The sequence below is a fragment of the Coregonus clupeaformis genome, chromosome 35, assembly GCF_020615455.1.
Source record: "Coregonus clupeaformis isolate EN_2021a chromosome 35, ASM2061545v1, whole genome shotgun sequence".
NCBI classification, from domain to species: Eukaryota; Metazoa; Chordata; class Actinopteri; order Salmoniformes; family Salmonidae; genus Coregonus; species Coregonus clupeaformis.
Genome location: NC_059226.1, coordinates 21,882,943 through 21,906,691, shown reverse-complemented (window position 1 = coordinate 21,906,691; position 23,749 = coordinate 21,882,943). Strand labels below are relative to the sequence as shown.

The window sequence follows — 23,749 nt, the reverse complement described above, 5'->3', positions numbered from 1 at the left end:
TCACCTTAAGTAACCTGTTTGCATGGCTGTTTTCATCAATAATAATTATTTACACATTTATATAGGCTATGTTAAGTTGTGTACTTTAGTGTGAGGGTAATTGTTTATGAATTTAACCTTTTTGGATGTACCACTAGGTACCAGCCACTAGGTCCAAAGATGTCTGTGCAACATGAGCGTTACATAACTTCATTGTTACTTAACGTTTGCCCCCATACATATTTACCCATATTTGCCCCGAGACAGACATATTCAGCCATTTACATGATCAATTATGAAGTTATGTTGCACTTGATCATCAATCCTAGTCTTGCGAGAGCTAGACCTATGTGCAACCCAGCACTAAAACACCGGACACAACTGGGCGGCAGGTTGCCTAGCGGTTAGAGTGTTGGGCCAGTTACCGAAAGGTCGCTGGTTTGAATACCCGATCTGACAAGGTGAAAAATCTGAAATCTGTCAATATGCCCTTGAGCAAGGCAGTTAAACCTAATTTGCTCCAGGGGCGCTGTACCACTATGTCTGACCCTGTAAAACAACCCATTTCACTGCATGTGACAATAAAACATTTATTATTTTTTTAATTATTTGTTTTAATTATTATTATTATTATTATTAACTACTTATCAAGATAATATGGCGTATTAATGCTGGGCTGGAACAAAAACCTGCTCACTTTGTAGCTCAGGACCAGATTGGAGATTAACTGTTACTGACACGCCCTCTGGTGGTTGGATGAGGTAAAATAATAATAATATAATAATATGCCATTTAGCAGACGCTTTTATCCAAAGCGACTTACAGTCATGCGTGCATACATTTTTTTTGTGTATGGGTAGTCCCTGGGATCGAACCCACTACCTTGGCGTTACAAGCGCCGTGCTCTACCAGCTGAGCTACAGAGGACTATAATGTTGCTGGTAAACACTTACCTGAAACACCATAATTGCTCTGGGGTTTTTGGTACCCGGAGGCAGTGTATCGGAGTTCTCCCTAAGCAACACAAGTGGGCTATGCCTAATGGTGCACTGCAAGAATTTTACCTCATTATTAGGGCTATGGGCCTAGGTATGTGCCGCCTATTGTATTAGGGATTCATAGACTTGCTAGGTAGCCTAAGCACATTGTTTGGTCCCTGTAATTTCCTAAATTAATGTAGTAATTGAATAACAATAACATGACATTAGACAAAAAGATAGGCCTTTATATAGGTATATTTATAATAGTAGTATTTTCTCCCATCCTCTCTAATAAACTAAACGCTATTGAATAGAAAATAAGCAAATGTCACTTAAAAGACACCAAAACAATTAAGAAACACGTTTGTTGAATATAAAGAAGTTAAGGGGTTAAATATGAGCACCAAATATGTGGCAAGGAGTTTTTTTTAAAGAAGCTCAGCAATTTCCTGTTTAAACTTGGGAAAACAGAGACGTGTCCACTAACACAGATGCATAAAAACATGCAAACCAATTGTCTCCTAACACATAAATAGCCCTTATGATTGTCTGTATGGTTCATTGTAAGAGTTAAAGAGGGTTAAAGATAAAGGTATGTCCAGGGGGGAGGGAGAGAGCCTTGTTTTGAGAGGAGCTGTGGACTGACTGCCCATGGTCGATGGGCGGAGCAGCAAGCATGCGCTGAGCTGGCAGAGCCGGGGCTAGTCCGCTGCGCGCAAGGAGAGGGAGATCACGGGCTGGCTCGGGTCCTCTCAGACGGACACGGGGAGACCACCTTACCAATCACGTCTCCTTAAGGGCTGAATAGGCGAGAACAGAAAAGAGCAAGAGAGAGAGTGAGAGGCAGGGAGAAATAGAAGAATATAAAGCTATAAGGACAACACCTCCGTTTGTAACCACAGGGAGTCGGCATCTGGAAACATAACGAGCGAAGAAGACCCCCCCTCGCGACATCTCTCGGCTCTGTATCTCCCAGCGCACCCCTCCTATAGCCTACTCCCTGGAGAACGACCACCCATTGAACAGCCTAATTGACCAGCGTTGCCATTAAGCAATGCACTTTGAATCCAAGACGAAACCGAACGCGTAATTTTGATGCACATTTTACAACCAGTGATCTTCATTTTCCAAAACCGAACAGTTTAGACTATGGATACAGTTTTGGGTGTTTAGCCTAAATTTGACGGGTTTCTGGTGACGTGAAATTATCTCATCCCCGGTAACTGACATCAACACTATACTATTATCTCTTATTGTTTGTGGAGGAGTCTTATCATCTTCGTTTTATTCCATTTTCCATTTTCTTTTTCAAACCAATGGTCTGGGAACGGACCGCCTCACTCGACACATAATATTTTATTTAGACGTGTCAGCTTCGTTTAGTGTTTCGAACAAGGACAACATTACAGAATTGCAAGGGACAGGCTTTTGCACAAAAATACTGAGTGGAAAGTTTGTTGCCGGAGAGGGAATAAATCGGAGACATTTCGGCCATATCCACGGGATTTTTCCCTAAGGTAAGCCAGTTGCCTTTAGCCTACAACACCCCTATATCCTTCCCTCTATCCTTCTCTGTGTGTCGGGTTATTGTTACACTGGATGACATATAGGCGTTACATCATTTGCTCTGGCAGTTCGTTCCCGTCTGGTATATTTGATGTTTGTAAATGTGGTCTTGTGTGTCGGAGATACTCGGTGAAATGTGAAATGGGCAGAGTTTAAGGAGGACAGCGCGGACTGACCTAATTTCTAAATCCACAGCGGTGGCCAGCCCTGCGGCGTTGTCCAGAGCCGCCGCCGCTCCGCCTGGACTGCCTGTCATATCTTTATACGCTGGCCATGGCGTAGGCCTACGTGCACCGCCAGCGTCTGTAGAATTTACGCAGACACCGTGTCATTCCTCATATTCATAGGGACACGACATGTCTGCTTGACAGTCAAACCCTTCAAAAAGTAGAATTCCCCCCAGAAACACATATTTTCAGAGCGCGCAAGGCAAGCGAGGCCTGCTCTCCTTGTGGGGTTGCGTCGCCCCAAATAGTGAAGCCATATGTGCGGGGCATGTCAAGGATTTCAGTTCTACGAGATTATGGAATGGAATCAGATCCAGAACCCTATCGGTATTCTTTCTACCATCACATCAATTTACTGTGATATATTATCAATATTCAAAGCCCCAAACAGAATTGTGCTATTGCAAACCCTAAAGACACAATGTTCTCTCATAACATCAGGTGAACAAACAACACTGGGATCCAATAACGGCACTGTCATGAAATATCACCATTGTTATGTTGCCAGTTCCCAATTTAACGAAACTTAATTCAACGTTGCTCTCAAGAGCCAAGCCCCCAAACCAATAGCAGACCAGGACGGCTCCACAGTACTGAGCAAACTGGGCAGCAGATGATCTGTGTGGGCAGAAGCCTGGATAAAGAGGCTATTTTCCTCCAATTAAGCAATTGCTCTGTCCCTGCGCCTAATTGTGTGCACATTGGGAGCGAGGCGAGCGGGTTTGGGACTGAGCCTCTCCCGATTGGCTGCCTCCCGTGGGCCCTATTGTCCCAGACGACGCCAGGGAAAAAGGGCTGAGGCCTGCCAAGGCAGAATACAGTTAACAAACCCATGAGGAGGCCTGATCATTAAAAAACATGACATTATGAACCAAGGCACACTCTTATTTTCTGAGGGGGGTTGGATTGGAGGGGGTTGGTTGGGGGCTGGATGAAAGTTTGAATGTTTTCAAGGGGTTGGGGTTTTCGAACATGTTTCTTAAGTGTGTGTGTGTGTAGCCTACTGTGTGTCAAACAGACAGTGAGCATATTATATCTTTATATATATATGAGACTCACTGGAGGGAGGTCTGGCTGGGGGGCCACTGGAGGTTTTGGGGAAGAGGAACAGGAAGAGAAGGGGACTTTGACTCTTCTAGAGAGTTGCCTCCCACCCAGTCCCCCTGGCCACCATTTCATCCATAATCCTGCTGTGAACTATGAGACTATATGTGAGGGCCGTATTCCAGGTGCTCTCCACATCTACATAGACACACGCACACACATGTCTACACACACACATGCAGTCACAGAAAAACATGCACGCACACCCACGCGCGCGCGCACACAAGCACACACACACACACACACACACACACGCACACACACACACACACACAACTCTGTTTATCAAATTAGCTGATGAGTGACAGACTGAGAGATGACTGAGATCAGTTATCCTGAGGGTCAGCTGTTTTCAACTGACAGCAGCATGGTTAGGGTGAGACACTCTCTATCATGATCAGTAGAGAGGTCATTTAGGTAATGATTTTCCCACTCACTACAGTATTCACTGCTGCTCTCTGTCAGGCAGTCAGTCAGTCAGTCAGTCAGGCCAGATGTCCACTGCTGTCCAGCTGTGTATCTCTGTGGTGGTGTTCCTATTCCAAGGTCTCACACCTCAATAGTGTGTGTGTGTGTGCTCTTGTTAGTGAATATGTGCGCGTACACATTTGTCTGTGTGCTTTTGTAGGTGTGAGTGTACACACAGCATTCTGCCTAGCGCTGTGCATGGTTTTGTCCTGCCAGCATGCTTGGCCAGATGTGGATAGCTTGGACAGCTGTGTGAGGCAATTGGTGCTGTACAGCTCTTCCTGGTTTGGAACCACAGGTTTGACACTGGTATGGAACCACAGGTTTGACACTGGTACTTTAACGGTCTAGCCTTTCACTGAACTGCAGTCTTTCTCTGGTCCAGTCATCATTCGGGGGTATACAATAAGGCTCAGTCTCAATATCTACACTAACATTTTACATATAATGAGGAGTCTATTGGGAACTTTAAGTAGTATGCTTAGCTAGTACAGTATGCTAGTTGGACCATAGCCTTTATGAAGCATGCCTTGCCTGTGTCAATGAAGGTTTAGTTTGCAAGTATACACTGTACTGTACACGCTCTCTGTGGCCAGTTTATTAGGTACACCTAGTACTAGGTCAGACCCCTTTTTTTGCTTCCAGAATAGCCTGAATTCTTCAGGGCATGGTAACGTTGCTCAATTGGTATTAAGGGACCTAACATGTGCCAGGAAAACATTCCCTACACCATTACACCACCGCCACCAGCCTGTACCATTGACACCAGGCATGATGGGGCCATGGACTCATGCTGCTTATGCCAAATCCTGACTCTGCCAACCGGGATTCGTCTGACCAGGTCAAGTTTTTCCACTTCTCAATTGTCCAGTGTTGGTAATCGCGTGCCCATTGGAGCCGCTTCTTCTTGTGTTTAGCTGATAGGAGTGGAACCTGGTGTGGTCGTATGCTGCAATAGCCCATCCGTGACAAGGACTGATGAGTTGTGCGTTCCGAGGTGCCGTTCTGCACACCACTGTTGTACTGTGCTGCCCGCATGTTAGCTTGCAAGATTCTTGCCATTCTCATTCGACCTCTCATCAACAAGCTGTTTTCGCCCACAGGACTGCCACTGACTGGATGTTTTTTGTTTGTCACACCATTCTCGGTAAACCCTAGACACTGTCGTGCGTGAAAAGCCCAGGAGGCCGGCCGTTCCTGAGATGCTGGAACCGGCGGGCATGACACCGACGATCATACCACGCTCAAAGTCTCTTAGGTCACTAGTTTTGCCCATTCTAACATTCAATCGAACAGTAACTGAATGCCTCGATGCCTGTCTGCCTGCTTGATATAGCAAGCCACGGCCACTGACTCACTGTCTGTAGGAGCGAACCATTTTCGTGAATGGGGTGGTGTACCTAATAAACTGGCCACTGAGTGTATGTAACCCACTGAGTGTATGTAACCATTCTACCATTTTACTAGCTTCCAAAAGTACTCAAAACAAGTCAGTGAACAAAATATGGCGATGGAAATGGAGGGGAGTTCCAGCTGGGCCAAGGCCTGTAGTGAGTACTCCATCTGGGCATGGTGTTGTGCAATATGTGGTACCCCTCCACATCCAGAGTTTCATGCCATATGAACCCACCCTGCACAACCACCGCAGCTCTGAAGTCATGCCCCTAGGGCACCCTTCGCCCTCTGAGGGCAGACAGCTGCACTATGGGAAAAGAAGGCGGGTCCTGATGGGTGGATCATCATGCCCCTGGCCCGTATCATAGACAGCCAACCAAGAGACATATTGCTGGGTATAACCACATAGAACTATAAGGCTTTCTTTCTTTGGGCCAAGCTAAGAAATGCACACAAAAAATGAATGTAAGAGCTATATTTCCCCAAGATGATGTATGTTGGTAGGATGTAAAGCATATAAACTCCTACTAAACTGAATGGAAGAGCCATGTTTCCCCAAGATGACAGGCAAGAGGTAAAGAATATCAGGCTCATCATTCAACAATAGCCTACAGACACCAAAATATCAAAATCAATAGAAACCACATTTTTGTTGTTGAGAGTACCAACAGACGCTAGAACCTTGAGAATGGTTTAGCAAGAAAAACGTCCAAAAGTACAAATTCGAGGTAGAAAAAGGAGTTGGAGCACTCAACAAAAAAAGTCAGAGATTGATTTCTTCTTGTTCACGTTAATCCACTAGAACCTGCACCACTGAAATAAAACCAAGCAAGACAACCAAAGATAACTGTTAGCCGAGCGCTTTTAAGGCTTGCACACATCGCACCGAATGTGGATCTAGCGTTTATCTGCAGATCGTTCAGCCCGCTGTGTTTTAGGGACCACCCGCTGTAGACGTCGGACTGCCGAAATTTTTCACGCGATACTACGTGTTAAATCAGTGCGCACTCGGTTCGCAAATTACATTCAGAGGTGCTAAGTACTCTGTGCCAGCAGATGCTATTGGTGTGTCTGAGCCCAGACTCTGTGGATTGTGTTTAAACTTTAAGTGTCACAGCCACTGCTTGGAGAATGGAGAGCCCAGTTAGAGACTCTGCGACTGTGTGTGTCTGATTTAATATCTCAGTGGGATGCCAATAGCTGCCAGTGGATTACCGTCGGGCTGAAAGGCAATGGAGCAGCAGGGGGTCCTGGATTACAGCGGCCAGTGAATGGCGAGGCACACAGCAGAGACAAGTGGGGACAAGCCGAGACAACTCCCTCACACTCACACACTTATTAGCACCATGAGGGACTCCAGGAGAAGCCCCCCCCACTTATCTGGAGCTATGGATCCTCATGGCGGGAGTGTCATCCGCTCAATCACAGGGTTCAGTCAAGAGGCTGGGTTTCCCAAAGCCTTCCTAGCTAAAGTAGTAGTTTAGTTCTCTTGAAGGCTAAGGCTGGGATTTAAACAAACCGCAATGTGCAGACGTTATACTGCACTTGACATTTAAAGGCAATTTCCCTGTAATTTTCCCATGTTTCTTCTCACTTACATAAGGGTTTAACACACCGGTTCTTGGTTTAAAGCAGTGGTATTCAAACCTTTTTGTCGGGAACCCCATTCTTTTCACCAGAATTTATGATAACCCCACCTCACCCCAAACCAAATCTAATGACACAACTTAAAATCTGTAAATTCTTATTTTCACATCAACAAATAACCTTAAATTCTTTACATTTTCATGTATTGTACACTCAGTGTGCATCTATAGGTCTATCTATCTATACTTGTCAGAAAGGCAAAGTGTCTGGTGCTACTGTGACGTCTCTGATGGTGAGCTGCAGGGATTGTCCCCTCCATGGAGTAGGGAAATGGGATTGAGGGTATAAAATGATGTGTCCCTGATGGGATTTTCAGGACTCAATTAAATCCTGTTAAATTGCAGTTTATTTGTGTACGTGTCTGTTTGTTTGTGTGTCGGAGAGAGAGAGAGAGAGAGAGAGAGAGAGAACCTACTGAACTCTCAGTCAACTATGCCTGTTATGTTTGTTGGAACAACTCGGCTGCCACCTGTTTTGGAGGGAAACAGAATCACAATATCAGAGATGAGCAGCTTAATAAAACACAGCTGTTTCTACCAACTGCTGTGAGGAGTTGGAATGGAATGTTACTGCGTCAAACTGATCACAGCGGTAGAATTCTTACTAACTTTGGAATCATCTACAGGTGGAAATGATTAAGTGTTGCTGTCACAGTCTCAAAGGCACCATATGCAGGCACACACACACACACACACACACACACACACACACACACACACACACACACACACACACACACACACACACACACACACACACACACACACACACACACACACACACACACACACACACACACACACACACACACACACACACACACACACACACACACACACACACACACAATATGGTGGCTGGTCTCTCTGTGCCCAGCCACAGACTCATGGTGCAGACTGAGACTCCCTGTAGGGAGATGCAGACAGTTCACATGCATCTGAAGGAAGGGGGAATCCCAGGGCATACATGAACAGAGAGAGAGCAACCCACATAACCACACCTCATAGACAGAAGTCAGGATACAGTAAAGATGATTAAGTAGGCTACGTATAGATTCCTTTGTTGTAGCATTACAGTGATGACAAAAAGGAGGGCCTAGAAGCCTAGCACGTGAGACTACCTGTATAACTCATAGGGTTGGTTTCCCAGACACAGATTACGCCTAGTCCTGGACTAGTCCTGGACTAAAAAGCATTCTCAATGGAGAATCTCAATTAAATGTGCTTCTTTGTCCAGGCATAGGCTTAATCTGTGTCTGGGAAACTGGCCCATACTCTCTGCTGCTATGAGACTGGGAGCAGGTGACACACACATATTCTGGATAGTTTCAGCATGAGGTATCTCTGTGTGGGGTGGTGATGGCCAGCCAGACTCCTGGACCCACACAGAGAGTGAAGACAGAACTACTATAAAGACCTTAGCGAAACCTGTCTTACTTGAGCTGAGAGGCCAGGGCCCCTATTCAGTGTCTCAGAGTATAGGGGCTCTGTTTTGGGCTGGCAAACGCAATTTCGTCTTGTAAAAACTGGCGCACTGGCATTTTCCAACCCTTACGACAGCTTCGGCAATTTACCTGTCTAACATCAACTGGCTTGCGCTGAGGTGGGAGGGGTGGAAATATTTGAGGTGTGTCCTTAAAAACGTGCGCCAATATGCCAATTTCAGCGAGCGCAACTAGGGATATTTAAGGCTGACCAAAAGCTGATCTTAGTGGTAACGCAATTGGTTATGGTATTGATTTTGCCAGCGGAGGTGCATACAGTAGCCTGATGTACATCACCAACGTTTTATTAAAATATCACAAGCAGCAAAACAGTCAACAGACATTCCCCTTTTTTATTTACAGTACCAGTCAAAAGTTTGGACACACCTACTCATTCCAGAGTTTTTCTTTATTTTTACTATTTTCTACATTGTAGAATAAAAGTGAAGACATCAAAACTATGAAATAACACATATGGAATCATGTAGTAACCAAAAAAGTGTTAAACAAATATATATTATATTTGAGATTCTTCAAAGTAGCCACCCTTTGCCTTGATGACAGCTTTGCACACTCTTGGCATTCTCTCAACCAGCTTCATGAGTTAGTCACCTGGAATGCATTTCAATTAACAGGTGTGACTTGTTAAAAGTTAATTTGTGGAATTTCTTTCCTTCTTAATGCGTTTGAGCCAATCAGTTGTGTTGTGACAAGGTAGGGGTGGAATACAGAAGATAGCCCTATTTGGTAAAAGACCAAATCCATATTATGGCAAGAACAGCTCAAATAAGCGACAGTCCATCATTACTTTAAGACATGAAGGTCAGTCAATACGGAACATTTCAAGAACTTTGAAAGTTTCTTCAAGTGCAGTCGCAAAAACCATCAAGCGCTATGATGAAACTGGCTCTCATGAGGACCGCCACAGGAATGGAAGACCCAGATTTACCTCTGCTGCAGAGGATAAGTTCATTAGAGTTACCAGCCTCAGAAATTGCAGCGCAAATAAATGCTTCACAGAGTTCAAGTAACAGACACATCTCAACATCAACTGTTCAGAGGAGACTGCGTGAAGCAGGCCTTCATGGTTGAATTGCTGCAAAGAAACCACTACTAAAGGACACCAATAAGAAGAGACTTGCTTGGGCCAAGAAACACGAGCAGTGGACATTAGACAGGTGGAAATCTGTCCTTTGGTCTGATGAGTCCAAATTTGAGATTTTTGGTTGCAACCGCATGGATCTCTGCATGTGTGGTTCCCACCGTGAAGCATGGAGGAGGAGGTGTGATGGTGTGGGGGTGCTTTGCTGGTGACACTGTCTGTGATTTATTTAGAATTCAAGGCACACTTAACCAGCATGGCTACCACAGCATTCTGCAGCGATACACCATCCCATCTGATTTGCGCTTAGTGGGACTATCATTTATTTTGCAACAGGACAATGACCCAACACACCTCCAGGCTGTGTAAGGGCTATTTGACCAAGAAGGAGAGAGATGGAGTGCTGCATCAGATGACCTGGCCTCCATAATCACCCGACCTCAACCCAATTGAGATGGTTTGGGATGAGTTGGACCGCAGAGTGAAGGAAAAGCAGCCAACAAGTGCTCAGCATATGTGGGAACTCCTTCAAGACTGTTGGAAAAGCATTCCAGGTGAAGCTGGTTGAGAGAATGCCAAGAGTGTGCAAAGCTGTCATCAAGGCAAAAGGTGGCTACTTTGAAGAATCTCAAATATAAAACACGTTTTTGGTTACTACATGATTCCATATGTGTTATTTCATAGTTTTGATGTCTTCACTATTATTCTACAATGTAGAAATAGTAAAAATAAAGAAAAACCCTTGAATGAGTAGGTGTGTCCAAACTTTTGACTGCTACTGCATACTGGACATTATTTTTGTCCAGCTTCTGTGAAACGTTTGGACTCATTATGTGCGATGCCAATTGCATGAGTGTCAGTAACTGTACGAAGCCTGTTTAGGAACATCAAGTTATTTAAAAAGACTGCTTATTGTTTTTCATTTATAATTTTGTCAAAAAATGCGTCTTCCACTTTCCTCTGTTGGACCTAACTGTGAAATTGCCAGAATTACGATTGCTGTCCGTGGTGCTGAATCCGCTTGTAGGCTATATTTAAGCAATACGGCCCGAGGGGGTGTGGTAAAGTTTATATTTGCTTGTTTGTTTGTCACTACTGGCCATATCAATGGCGATGGTAGGCTATAGCTATATATATTTGGGAGCAGTAACAGTGAGTGGATATTCCCCCTTGCTCTTCACTCATGTGAAAAGTTTGGATGTGCGTAAAACCCTCTAGAGTGTACATTGTCCTAGGCCTAATATTATATGACCACGGGGAGCAATTATGGTGCCTCTAACTATATTTAGACATAGCTTATCTAAAACAAGTTGTTTCGTTTTATTAGATTTTGATTATAATTATTCACTGTCTTTTTAGGTCTTATCAATAGTGAATTTAATCTTGTTTATTGACAATGTTTGGCATGTCCATTGCTCAGACATAATGCATTTTACAGTAGGCCTATATTAGTGTGAATGCTATGTTAACAATATATTTCCATATTGAAGCCATTCAATTACCGTTCAAAACATATTCAACGTATTTAGCAAATATGGGAAAGGCCTACATTTTATTTTGTTTCTGTAGGCTATAACGGACTAACATTCTAATCGGAGTTGATGACAAAGCAATACATAAATGACCGTAAATACACAACTTGAAGAAACCACATATTTAGCCATCGAGCACATTATGATTGGCCAGTGAGGGGTCAAGCCTCAACATACCTTCAACTTTTCATCAAAACCCAGCCCTTTCACTCCACCGCCAGCTACTGCACCCTTAATTCTGGTTGTGAAAATAACAAAAATATTTCTGACACACCCCAAACCTATAGCGCTACCGCCAGTGGGCTCTTCTTCAGACTATAGCAGTGCTGATCTAGGACAAGTTTTGCCATTTAGATTATAATAAATAATATTACTTGGACAAGGGGGGTGGGATCTGATCCTAGATCAGCACTTCTACTCTGAGTTATGAATTTGGATCCAGGCCAGCAAAACCACCCATCTCTGGCTGGGCCCTGGCCCCGACCCTCCCAGCCCACAGACCATGCATACCTCTCCAGTTAAACTGTAACCACTAATCACAACGAGGCCTCACCGTTTCCTCCTTGGAACAGACCATTCATGTACTCTGGGGGTTGTTTCATCAAACTGTATTTACTGTAGTCCCCCCCAGTCCTGATCACCTGAGTGAGATGGGACGTCCCAGAAGAGAACAGTTGAAGTCAGGAACTAAGGTAGGATATGCCATGGTGAACATGAAGGCTCCCCTGTGTTATGGGTTCAGTTTACTTGCTGTTTGTCTGCAGGACTGCATTTCCATAATAAACACAGACAATTCTATGTCTCACCCCCGGGCACCACCCAGCCCTACAGTACCTCTCTCTCCCTCCCTCCTCTACCTCCAGCTGCCCTGTGTTTCTGGAGTGAGAGAACTTCCGCTCTGAGACATCTTAAAAACAATAGACAGACCAGACAACTTGATGGGGGAAAAGTCTGAGTGTGAACACAGAAGACAGGAGGAAAGCCAAAGTTCGTTTTATGAAGTTCTTTCAAGGTTTTTTCTATAGTTTGTTGGTTGACAATAACAGTAATAACAGACAATAACAGCAATGACTAGGTAATATAGGTCATACTGAACATTAAGCTCCCAAATGAGAGCTCTGCATCTAGAGCTTGCAGGAGCTCTAAAACTATCTGAGAGCTCTACTATATGAGCTCTGAGCATTAGAAAAAGTTAGTTGTATTCAATCCTTTCTAGGTTTTAATTCCTAGGTCATACTTAACATTTAGCTCCCATATGAGAGCTCTGCATCTAGAGTTTGCAGGAGCTAAAACTGCCTAAGAGCTCTACTATATGAGCTTGTATGAGCTCTGATGAGTAACATTAACATTTTTTACAAAACTATACTATGCCTACTCTACTGTAGAGCTTGCAAACACTCTAAAGCCGTATGAGAGCTCTAATATATGATCTCTAGCAGTAACATTAACATTTAGTTACCAAATGAGAGCTCTACATTTAGAGCATGCAGAAGCTTTAAAGCTGTCTGAGAGCTCTACTATAGGAGCTCTGGTCAGTAACATTAGTTACCAAATGAGAGCTCTACTATATGAGCTCTGGTTAGTAACATTAGTTACCAAAAGAGAGCTCTACTATATGAGCTCTGGTCAGTAACATTAGTTACCAAATGAGAGCTCTACAATAGGAGCTCTGGTCAGTAAATTAGTTACCAAATGAGAGCTCTGGTCAGTAACATTAGTTACCAAATGAGAGCTCTACTATATGAGCTCAGGTCAGCAACATTAGTTACCAAATGAGAGTACTATTATATGAGCTCTGGTCAGCAACATTAGTTACCTAATGAGAGCTCTACAATATGAGCTCTGGTCAGTAACATTAGTTACCTAATGAGAGCTCTACAATATGAGCTCTGGTCAGTAACATTAGTTACCAAATGAGAGCTCTACAATATGAGCTCTGGTCAGTAACATTAGTTACCTAATGAGAGCTCTACAATATGAGCTCTGGTCAGTAACATTAGTTACCAAATGAGAGCTCTACAATATGAGCTCTGGTCAGTAACATTAGTTACCTAATTAGAGTGCTACTATATGAGCTCTGGTCAGTAACATTAGTTACCTAATGAGAGCTCTACAATATGAGCTCTGGTCAGTAACATTAGTTACCTAATGAGAGCTCTACAATATGAGCTCTGGTCAGTAACATTAGTTACCAAATGAGACTACATAGAGCTTGCAGAAGCTCTAAAGCTGTCGGAAAGCTCTAAGCGGTAGGGTACAGTCATATGCTAGCCTTGCAGCAGCAGTTTAACTGGGACCACAGCTGGTTTGAATTATTATTTACTTGCGTGGCCAACACACTCACTGGATTCTCCAGTATACAGACCCACAATATTATACAACTAGTATAGTGCTGCAGCAATGCAATATGTAAATATAAGGAAGGCATGTGAATATGTACAGGTGTAGGATCTTAATTTGATCACCCTGTTGTTGCAGGAAATGCAAACATCTAATGTATTCGATGCTAAAAAGGCTTTTAAAGTTTGTAATTTCCACTCTAAAATGTCAGACTTGCTCTAACTAAAAATGTATCAACCCCTACAAAAAGTCCATGAATTACAATCCACACAATAATTCCCATTTCCTGTTGCTGCAGGATAATTGTTCTGCAGTGAGAAAATGGTCGAATTAAGATTCTACATATGTAAACGTGTGTTTGTTCTAGGGGAGAGAGAGTGGAGTGAGACAGAGGGAGAGATTCAATAAGTGGATGAGGAGAAAGAGAAAGATAGATTGAAAGAGGGAGTGATTCTGTAAGTGGATGAGAAAGGAGGGAGGGAGGGAGAACGAAAGAGTAAAGAAAAAGTGTGTGAGGCATTTGTGAGAGAGAAACAAGGCCCTCTCAAGTCTGGGCCTGGGCTTGGCTCTGTGTCTGCCTGTGCCTGGGTAAATCCCATTCCTGTCAGCAGAGAGCTCCCTCTGAGGCTCTGCCCTTGCCCCTGTACCCCGCCTCTTCACTCCTCCACCCACCTCCCACCCCTGACTCCCTTTGACTCCTTCTGTCTCTCTTTTTTTAACTCCCTCCCTTCTCTTTCACTTTCTCCTTCCCTTCATTCTTTCCCTCCCTCCTTCCCCTCCTCCCCTCCTCCCGCCCTCTGACTTCAGCTCTCTCTCTCCATCCCTCTAATTCACTCCCTCCATTTCTACCTCCTCTTTTTGTCTCCCCCACTTTCCATGAGTTCCCAGCTCTATAACTATATAACTCCTGCATTACATAAGACATTATTCATCTTATAGATGTATGCAGACGGAAAACATAGTTTGGTCTGTAACTATTTACCCTCAGTATGGCGTTAAGGGGAGGTTGCCAGCACAAATTGTATTCATATGTGTGCCAATGAGGGAACTTATATCATGTTGGAAAGAAAAATTCAGCCTCTCTTGGGCGACAATAGAAGTTGAAAAAATAAAAATAATCGTATGTTTCGGAAAAATAGCATTAATCAGAATATGCCGTGGAGATGTTGCCATAGAAATAGAATGACTAGTCCCTTTCAAGTCAATGTTCGGTGATGGGTGGACACCTACTCATCCCACTAACCAGCTGATGCTGAGCTAGTGAGGACGCTAGATACTGGATCCTGGATGCTGGCTCTATAAAGGAAGTGACAGTTCACTTCTGTCCTCCTCCCACTCATTAACACTCTCAGCTGACTCACACGCACGCTCATAACGTTGGAGATCCAAAGCTCTGTCCAGCACCCGGCCACCATGCAGTAGAAAATACTGCTCTTTTTTTCAAACACATCAATATGTCAGAGCCGGCATCTTCACGTTCTCTCTAGGGCTCCATACTGTTCCCCTTTCTTTCTTCAGTGTTTCCTTCCTGAAGCCACACACATGAAGTGTGTAAGTATTGGGCGTATAGAGCAGAGTAGAGAATGGGAGTGTTAACTTATTTTTCTATGGTGCTGGATATATCCAAAGTATGTTTAATGCAACCCAATGGAGCAGAGCAGAGATGGAAAGCGAGATTATAGCTTTTTTAATGCCCATGTTTGCAGAGATCTTTCTAGATTATCGCACAAACACACATACGGACGCACGCACACACGCACGCACACATATGCATGCACACACACACACCCCTCCCCTGCAGGCTCTCCCCTGCCTGGTTGGATTTGCAGAGGCAGACCTCCCCTGGAGGCAGCACAGCAGAAATGAGCACAAGGTCAGAGAAGGAATGTAGAGGAATGGCACCTGCCCAACCCATTAAAACACCAGGACAAACACACAGGCATGCACGCACACACACACACACACACACACACACAAAGGCATGAACACACACATACACACACGGGGACAGGGTAGTTGCTCTGGATGGATTCAGGGTTCACAGGTGGTGTTATTTAAGGCTTTAGTCACACAGTTGAAGTCAAACAGTTATCAGGTGACCCTGGCCGTGACCCCACTCTCCAAGGGTGTCTCAGGGGGAGTTGGGATATGCAACAAAAACAAAATCTAATTCACACATGCGTATTAATACATACTTGTACATGAAATAGGACAAATATAAGCACCCACCAAATGATTATATTATTAGGTGTGGTGGTGTGGGATAGATAGTATTATGTGGGGTTACCATTCAGGTTGGAGGACCTATGGCTGAACAGTAGAGGATATGACCTTCTAGCTAGGCATGTGTAGGCTAAGCTTTGGGTGAATGCTGTTGGAACTATAATAATCTATGGTTCGAGGAGATATAGGAGATAGCTATAGCATGTGAAGGGTACAGGCTTCGGGTGTGCAAATGGCCAATGACTGTGGCTGAACTCTCCATGAGATCTGTTCGTAATGTTCCCTCCCTCCCTCCCTCTGTGGTGAAATCCAGAGAGCCAGCCAGCTGTAAGCCACTGCGTAATGTTCCAAAAGTCTGCTCTCTCTCCCACACAGTTAACAGCCCACTGGCCTGGGGATGAATAGGGGTGACTAGCGTATGGAAAAAGTGGAAACTGTTCACGATAAGTAACGACACCCTCTTCCATATTTCAGCACCAGTTTGGAGGGGGACCAGGGGCGAGAAGGTCGGACCCTCGCAGTGACAGGATGAGGAATGGGGGACTGGTGGGCCGAGGCGAAGTAGAGCAGCTTTAAGGCATCCGCATGCTTCCCAGACGAAATAGTTCGGAAGAGTTTGTGCATACATTAGGACGACATTTTGTGATGTTTTTGTTCGTTTTGGACTTCGTTTTTTTTCGGCTCTTCGTACACACAATACTTTTTCTCGAGGCAAGCCGAAGTCCATAGCCGAAGTCTACGCCCCTTCGTCTGTGATTGGTCAACAGTAGAGATTCTTCATAAAGTCTTGGTTGTCATTCAATGAGAGACGACTCATTTCCATGCACATTTTTTAATTGAGAAATACTGCAAACAACTTAGATGTAAAATTATGCGACTAAGATCTCCTTGGTAAAAACGTCAAAATTAATGACAGATTTCTTGAGTTATCTTAGATTAATTCTGACTATTTTCAGGAAGTTTATACTGGCTACAGCATCTCAAAATGGACAAACAGTACTATTGCCACTTTTTTCTTGTTTTTCAAGCGAATGTCTTTTAAGGGAGTATTCAAGCACACTCGTTCGGTTCATGCTGACACCTTAAATGTGTTTTCAAGGGGGGTTTTGTATTATGGGTTAGATTAAACATATGCGTATGTACACACACACAGACAAACATACGCACACATACGTGTGCACACGTAGCATGCTTGCACACGCACACTTGCATATGAGTTGTATGTACACACGCACACACACACGCACACACACACACACAGCTCTGTGGGTATAGAGTATGCCAGCTTTTGGGAGGGGTGCGGCCCCCATATTATAGCACCACACGCCTGAGAAAGAAACAAATCCCCTTCGCCTCCTTCGTTTACACACACTCACACACACACTACACCCTACACACACTACACCCTACACACACTACACCCTACACACACTACACCCTACACACACTACACCCTACACAGACTACACCATACACACACTACACTCTTCACACACTGACCCCTTCACATTTCATCTGCTGCAACTCAATAACCCAAGGTACATTCTGCTCTCCACTCCCTGGGAAGCTGAGTTCTTCTTCAATAGCCGGGGTAACATGATAGCTACAGCTTTATGAAGCAGCTCCTCTGGGGTGCCGCTGTGGTGTTGAGGGCTTTCACTGTGGTCGGACACGTAGAATGTAAAAAAGAGGGTGTACATTTTCCAGTTCAGGATTCAGGCATTTTACCCCCCCCCACCCACCACCCATCCACATAATTCCTGGGCCGGCGCGCCCTGTCCCTGGGGGGAACCGGGTGAGGGGGACACCTGTGCACCAGCCACGCTACGTTAGTACTTAGCGTCAGCATCGAGAGGAGAGGGGGGCCGGAGCACCAGATGTGCCGCAGGAGGCAGAAGCTCTGGCCAGGATGTGTTTGTGTGTGTGTGTGTGTGTGTGTGTGTGTGTTTTCAGGCTCCCAAAAGTAAAGCATATTGAGACGGGAAGAAAACAGGAAGAAGGAGAAACGCAAAACAGCAGAGAGCAATTAGCAGACAAACTGACATGGTGTGTGTGTGTGTGTGTGTGTGTGTGTGTGTGTGTGTGTGTGTGTGTGAAAGAGAGAGAGAGAGGGCTGGGCGGTCGATGTGGAGGGGATGGTTTAGCCTCCACTGAGAGAGGGAGAGAGCCAGACTGTACTGTGGGATCATGGTAGCTAGCTAGCTAGCTGCTGCATCTTTAAGAATTGGTGTGTCCTCCTCAGTGTTGGTGTTCCCTACCTCTGTTTGTCTCCTTCTGCCTGCCTCTTGTAGCCTTTCTCTCACACACGTAGGAGCACACGCACGCAGGCAGGCAGGCAGGCGAGCACAAACACACACACGCTCTGTTCTCTTCCTTCTCTGTGGGTCTGACAACTTGACTGTAACCTGTTTTCTCCTGTCTTCTCCTCACACGGGGCGCCTGTTTTCTCTGAGCGATACCTCCCTCTTTGCCCCCCCCCACCTGCCTCCCCCAAAAGCCTGGCAGCCAGACAAGGTCAACATGACAGCTTTTTTTCTTTCTCTCTTTATCTGTCTCTCTGTTTCTGTGTCTTAGTTCAGCTGACCGACAGGCTCCTCCCTAACGCTGAGAGCCTTTCATCTTCTGGAGAGAGAGAAAGGGAGGAGAGAGAGAGAGCGAGAGAGAGAGAGAGCGAGCGAGAGAGAGAGTTAGCGGGAACGAAAGAGCGAGTGAGGGGAGCGAGAGAGAGAGAGAGAGAGAGAGAGAGAGAGAGAGAGAGAGAGAGAGAGAGAGAGAGGGGTAGCAAGAGAGAAACAGAGAGAACGAGAGAGGGGGGAGGGAGGGAAAGAGAGAGCAATAAAGAGAGAGAGTGGAAGAGGAACAAGGCTGATAGACAGATGCAGAGGGACAGATGGAGTGTCACAGTTCCCTCAGCCAGAACCCAAAAGCAGACCAGGACAAGGAGAGTTGAACGAAGGTGAGGGTTTATTAGATACGACCAAAAGGTGCAGTATAATCCAGGGACAGAGCGGGCGGCGTGGTTGAGTAGTTGGGGGTGCAGTCTGGGTCCAGTGATGGCTCGGCAGCCGCCGACCATCAGGCAGAGGTGGGGTGAAGGTTCCGGACGTGTGACTGCAGGTGGAACAAAAACGGAGGTAAGGACACAAAAACTCAACAAAGTACAAAATAACCAAAACTCACGCTAGAACGCTCAACTGATACACAGAACACCTACTGTTCATGGCTAACGATCCGGCAGGAACTGGATGTTGGGCCAGAGCCTAAGAAAGGTGCTGATTAGGCCCAGGTGTGCAGATTGCTAATAGGAAGCAGGTGCGGAAACCAGAGCGCTCCCGGAGCGTTCCCGAACCCTCGGGAAACTGGAGATTACGACCAGACCCCGACTCAGACAGCCGGGATCGTTACAGTACCCCCCTCCGACGAACGCCACCGGGCGGACTCCCGGAGCGCCAGGATGGAGGCGGTAAAAGTCCCTGATGAGATCCGCATCTAGGACCTGTCGCCGCGGAATCCAACTCCTCTCTTCAGGACCATACCCCTCCCAGTCCACGAGATACTGGAAACCCCGGCCCCGCCGTCTGGAATCCATAATGTCGACGCACCGTGTAGGCAGGACCACCTCCGATCATCCGAGGAGGAGGAGGAGGAGGCGGAGGAGGCAACAGAGGACTGAGGAAGACAGGCTTGAGGCAGGAGACATGAAAGGTGGGATGGACTCTGAGCGTCCTCGGTAGTTTGAGTCGCACTGCCACTGGATTGATCACCTTCTCCACCACAAACGGACCAATAAACTTCGGTAACAACTTCCTAGACTCAGTCCGTAACGGAAGATCCCGTGTGGCCAACCAAACCCTATCTCCGATGGTATAGGTGGGAGCGGGGATCCGGCGACGATCGCCTGGAGCTGATACCGGTCCGAACCTCTAAGGAGTGCCTTTCTGGCCCGATGCCAGGTCCGGTGGCAACGCCGAATATGGGCCTGAACAGAAGGCACTGAGAGCTCCTTCTCCTGAGAAGGGAACAGGGGAGGTTGGTAGCCATACAGGCACTGGAAGGGAGACATCCCAGTGGCAGATGTAGGGAGAGTATTGTGGGCATACTCAACCCAAGGCAACTGAGAGGCCCAGGAGGTGGGGTTGGAAGAGACCAGACAGCGTAGCGTGGATTCCATCTTCTGGTTGGCTCTCTCCGCCTGACCATTGGATTGGGGGTGAAAACCAGATGTGAGACTGACTGTAGCTCCAATGGCCAAACAGAAGGACTTCCAGACAGCAGAGGTAAACTGAGGGCCACGGTCGGAAACGATATCACTGGGCAAACCGTGGACCCTGAAAACCTCCCTAACCAGGATCTCGGACGTCTCCGAGGCAGAGGGAAGCTTGGCAATAGGCACAAAGTGGGCGAACTTGCTGAATCTGTCCACGATAGTCAGAACGACCGTGTTCCCCTCAGAAGCGGGCAACCCCGTGACGAAGTCCAGGGCCAGATGCGACCATGGACGCCGGGGAATAGGAAGGGGATGAAGTAGTCCAGAGCTGGGCCGATTGGTACTCTTATTCTGCGCACACACTGGACAGGCAGCAACAAAACCCCGAGTATCCTCGGCCATGGCAGGCCACCAAAAAGCGTCTGCGAAGAACGCCATGGTCCGAGCCACGCCCGGGGTGACAAGCCATCTTGCTGGCGTGGGACCATTTGAGGACAGCAGGACGAACCGACTCAGGCACAAACAACCGACCGGGTGGACCGTTACCGGGACCGGGCTGAGTCCGAAGGGCCGCCAGCACCTCCTCCTCAATCTTCCACATCACTGCTCCCACGACGCAGTTCCGGGGGGAGAATAGTCTCGGTCTTGGACCCACTCTCCTCCGTCTTGGAGAACATCCGGGACAAGGCGTCCGCCTTGCCGTTCTTAGATCCAGGTCGGAACGTCAGGGCAAACTTGAATCGTCCGAAAAACAACGCCCACCTGGCCTGACACGGGAGTTGAGACGTTTAGCCGATTGCACGTAAGCAAGATTCTTGTGGTCAGTCCAGACAATAAACGGTTGCTCCGCCCCTCCAACCAGTGGCGCCACTCCTCCAAGGCAAGTTTCACCGCGAGAAGCTCCCGGTTACCCACATCGTAATTCCTCTCTGCAGGCGAAAGGCGACGAGAGTAGTAGGCGCAGGGATGGAGTTTACTGTCCGTGGAGCATCGCTGCGACAGGATGGCGCCAACTCCCACATCCGACGCGTCCACTTCAACGGCGAACTGACGGGCCGTGTCCGGTTGAGAGAGAATCGGTGCGTTGGTGAATCGCCTCTTCAAATCCAGAACGCTACGATCCGCCTCCGGATTCCACTTGAAGGTCCTGATACTGGAAGTCAAGGCAGTTAATGGAGCGGCCACACGGCTGTAATCCCGGATGAATCTGCGGTAGAAATTCGCAAACCCCAAAAAATCTCTGGAGTTGCAATCTCGTACCGGGCTGGACCCATTCCAGAACCGCTCTAACCTTCTCCTGATCCATCCTAATCTCACCCCTGGAGATGATGTACCCGAGAAAGGATGTCGTGTGGGCGTGAAACTCGCACTTCTCGGCCTTCACGAACAGACGATTCTCCAACAATCGCTGCAGAACCTGCCGGACATGCTGGACGTGGTCGGAAGGTTCCTTCGAGAAGATCAGAATGTCATCCAGGTAAACAAACACGAAGAGACCGATCATATCTCTCAGGACGTCGTTCACCATACTCTGGAATACCGCTGGAGCATTGGTCAGTCCAAACGGCATCACCTGATACTCGAAGTGACCCATCGGTGTATTGAAACCCGTCAACCACTCGTCCCCCTCTCTGATCCGGACCAGGTGATACGCATTGCGTAGGTCTAGCTTGGTGAACACCGTAGCACCCTGTAAGGAGTCGAAGGCAGAACTCATCAAGGGCAGGGGATACTTGTTCTTGACCGTGATGTCATTCAACCCCCGATAATCAATACACGGTCGAAGAGAGCCATCCTTCTTTCCCACAAAGAAGAATCCTGCCCCCAGGGGGTGATGACGAGGGACGAAACGAGACCAGCAGCTAGGGACTCCTTGATGTAGGTCTCCAACGCCTCACGTTCAGGTCGGGAGATACTGTATAACCTTCCCTTGGGGTAGACAGCTCCAGGCACCAGGTTGATGGCACAATCATATGGTCGGTGGGGAGGAAGTGACAGAGCCCTCTGCTTACTGAAAACTTTCCCAAATCGTGATATGTCTCGGGAACCAGGGACAAATCTGGGGGTTTAGCCTCAATCACCTGACTGGGAACCGCATGGGGGGCAGGCAGTCTTGAGACAGTTAGCATGACAATCAAGGCTCCAACTCGTTACCTTGCCCGTCGCCCAATCGAACGTGGGATTGTGTTCCTTCAGCCAGGGGTATCCAAGGACCAGAGGAACATGGGAAGACGGCAGAATGAAAAATGAAATCATCTCCGAATGATTCCCCGACAACCGCATCTTAACCGGTTCAGTCCTCATCGTGATACGTGCCAGACTACTGCCGTTCAGAGTGGTCGCTTCAATGGCTTCCGGCAATTGCTCCTTGGAAAGCCCCAGCTGTTCCACCAACTTCGGCATCAAGAAAGCTTCCATCGGCACCTGAATCGATAAAAGCGTTAAGCGCTAAGCTCTGATTCCTGTTCACAAGGGTAGCCGGGAAGCGGGGTCTGACAGAGGTACTGAGAGGTTGAAACTGGCTCGCTAAAAGTCCTCCCAACTTTAGCGAGCCGGGCAGTTTGACGACCGCCGGGAACAAGTGGAGATGTAATGTCGAGCGACCACAGTAGAGGCAGCAGTTGGTCTTACGTCTATGTTGACGCTCCTCCTTGGTTAACCCGTGCCGCCCCCACTTGCATGGGTTCAGAATCGGGAGAGAGGTCCTCTCTACTAATCCTTAGTGGTGGAGAATGATCGACGTGTTCTGGTCCACCACCCGATCCGACTGGGAACTGAGAAGCTGATCGATTGGACGGACCCCATTGCTTCTCCCTCCTTCGCTCTCGGACTCGATTATCCACCCGAATAGACAAGGCTACCAAGCTGTCCAGGTCACTAGGCTCCGGATAGGAGATCAACTCATCCTTGAGCTGCTCCGACAGGCCCTGGTAAAAGGCCGCTTGCAAAGACTCCTCGTTCCACCCACTCTCCACAGCCAACGTCTTGAACTCGATCACGAAGTCGGCCACGCTGCGAGTTCCTTGGTGAAGAGAAAACAGACGCCTAGCTGCGTCCCTCCCTCGGACGGAATGGTCGAAGAGCTTCCTCATCTCGGCCGTGAACCCCTGGTATGAAGCCATGCAGGGATCCTGTCGTTCCCCAAACGGCTGAAGCCCACTCCAGCGCTCGACCACGCAGCAACTCAATCAAAAAGGCTATCCTAGCCTTGTCAGTGGCATAAGAGTAGGGCTGTAGATCGAACACTAATCCACACTGCATAAGGAAGGAACGGCATCTTCCCAGCTCCCCCTCATATTTATCCGGCGTCGGGACCTTGGGCTCACGGAGGGACACAACTTCAGAAGCGGCAGGCGAGATGGGTGAAACCGGTAGTGAGTCCTCCACCGGACACTGGCGTTGGTTCTGGACCTCCGTCAGGCCGGTAGAAAGGTTCCGAACTGACAACGCGATCTCCTGTAGTACCATGCTATGATGGCCCAACGTCTTCTCCTGC

General features: G+C 47.0%; 1 protein-coding gene across 1 annotated transcript in view; it reads left to right on the top strand.

Annotated features, from left to right (window-relative positions):
- Positions 1–1,655: 1,655 nt before the first annotated feature.
- Positions 1,656–23,749, top strand: part of LOC121551254 (zinc finger protein GLIS2) — a 58,818-nt gene continuing 36,724 nt past the window's right edge. The window contains exon 1 of the mRNA XM_041863822.2: positions 1,656–2,476. The gene's annotated coding sequence lies outside the window, so the exon portion shown is untranslated. The remainder of the gene's footprint in view (positions 2,477–23,749) is intronic.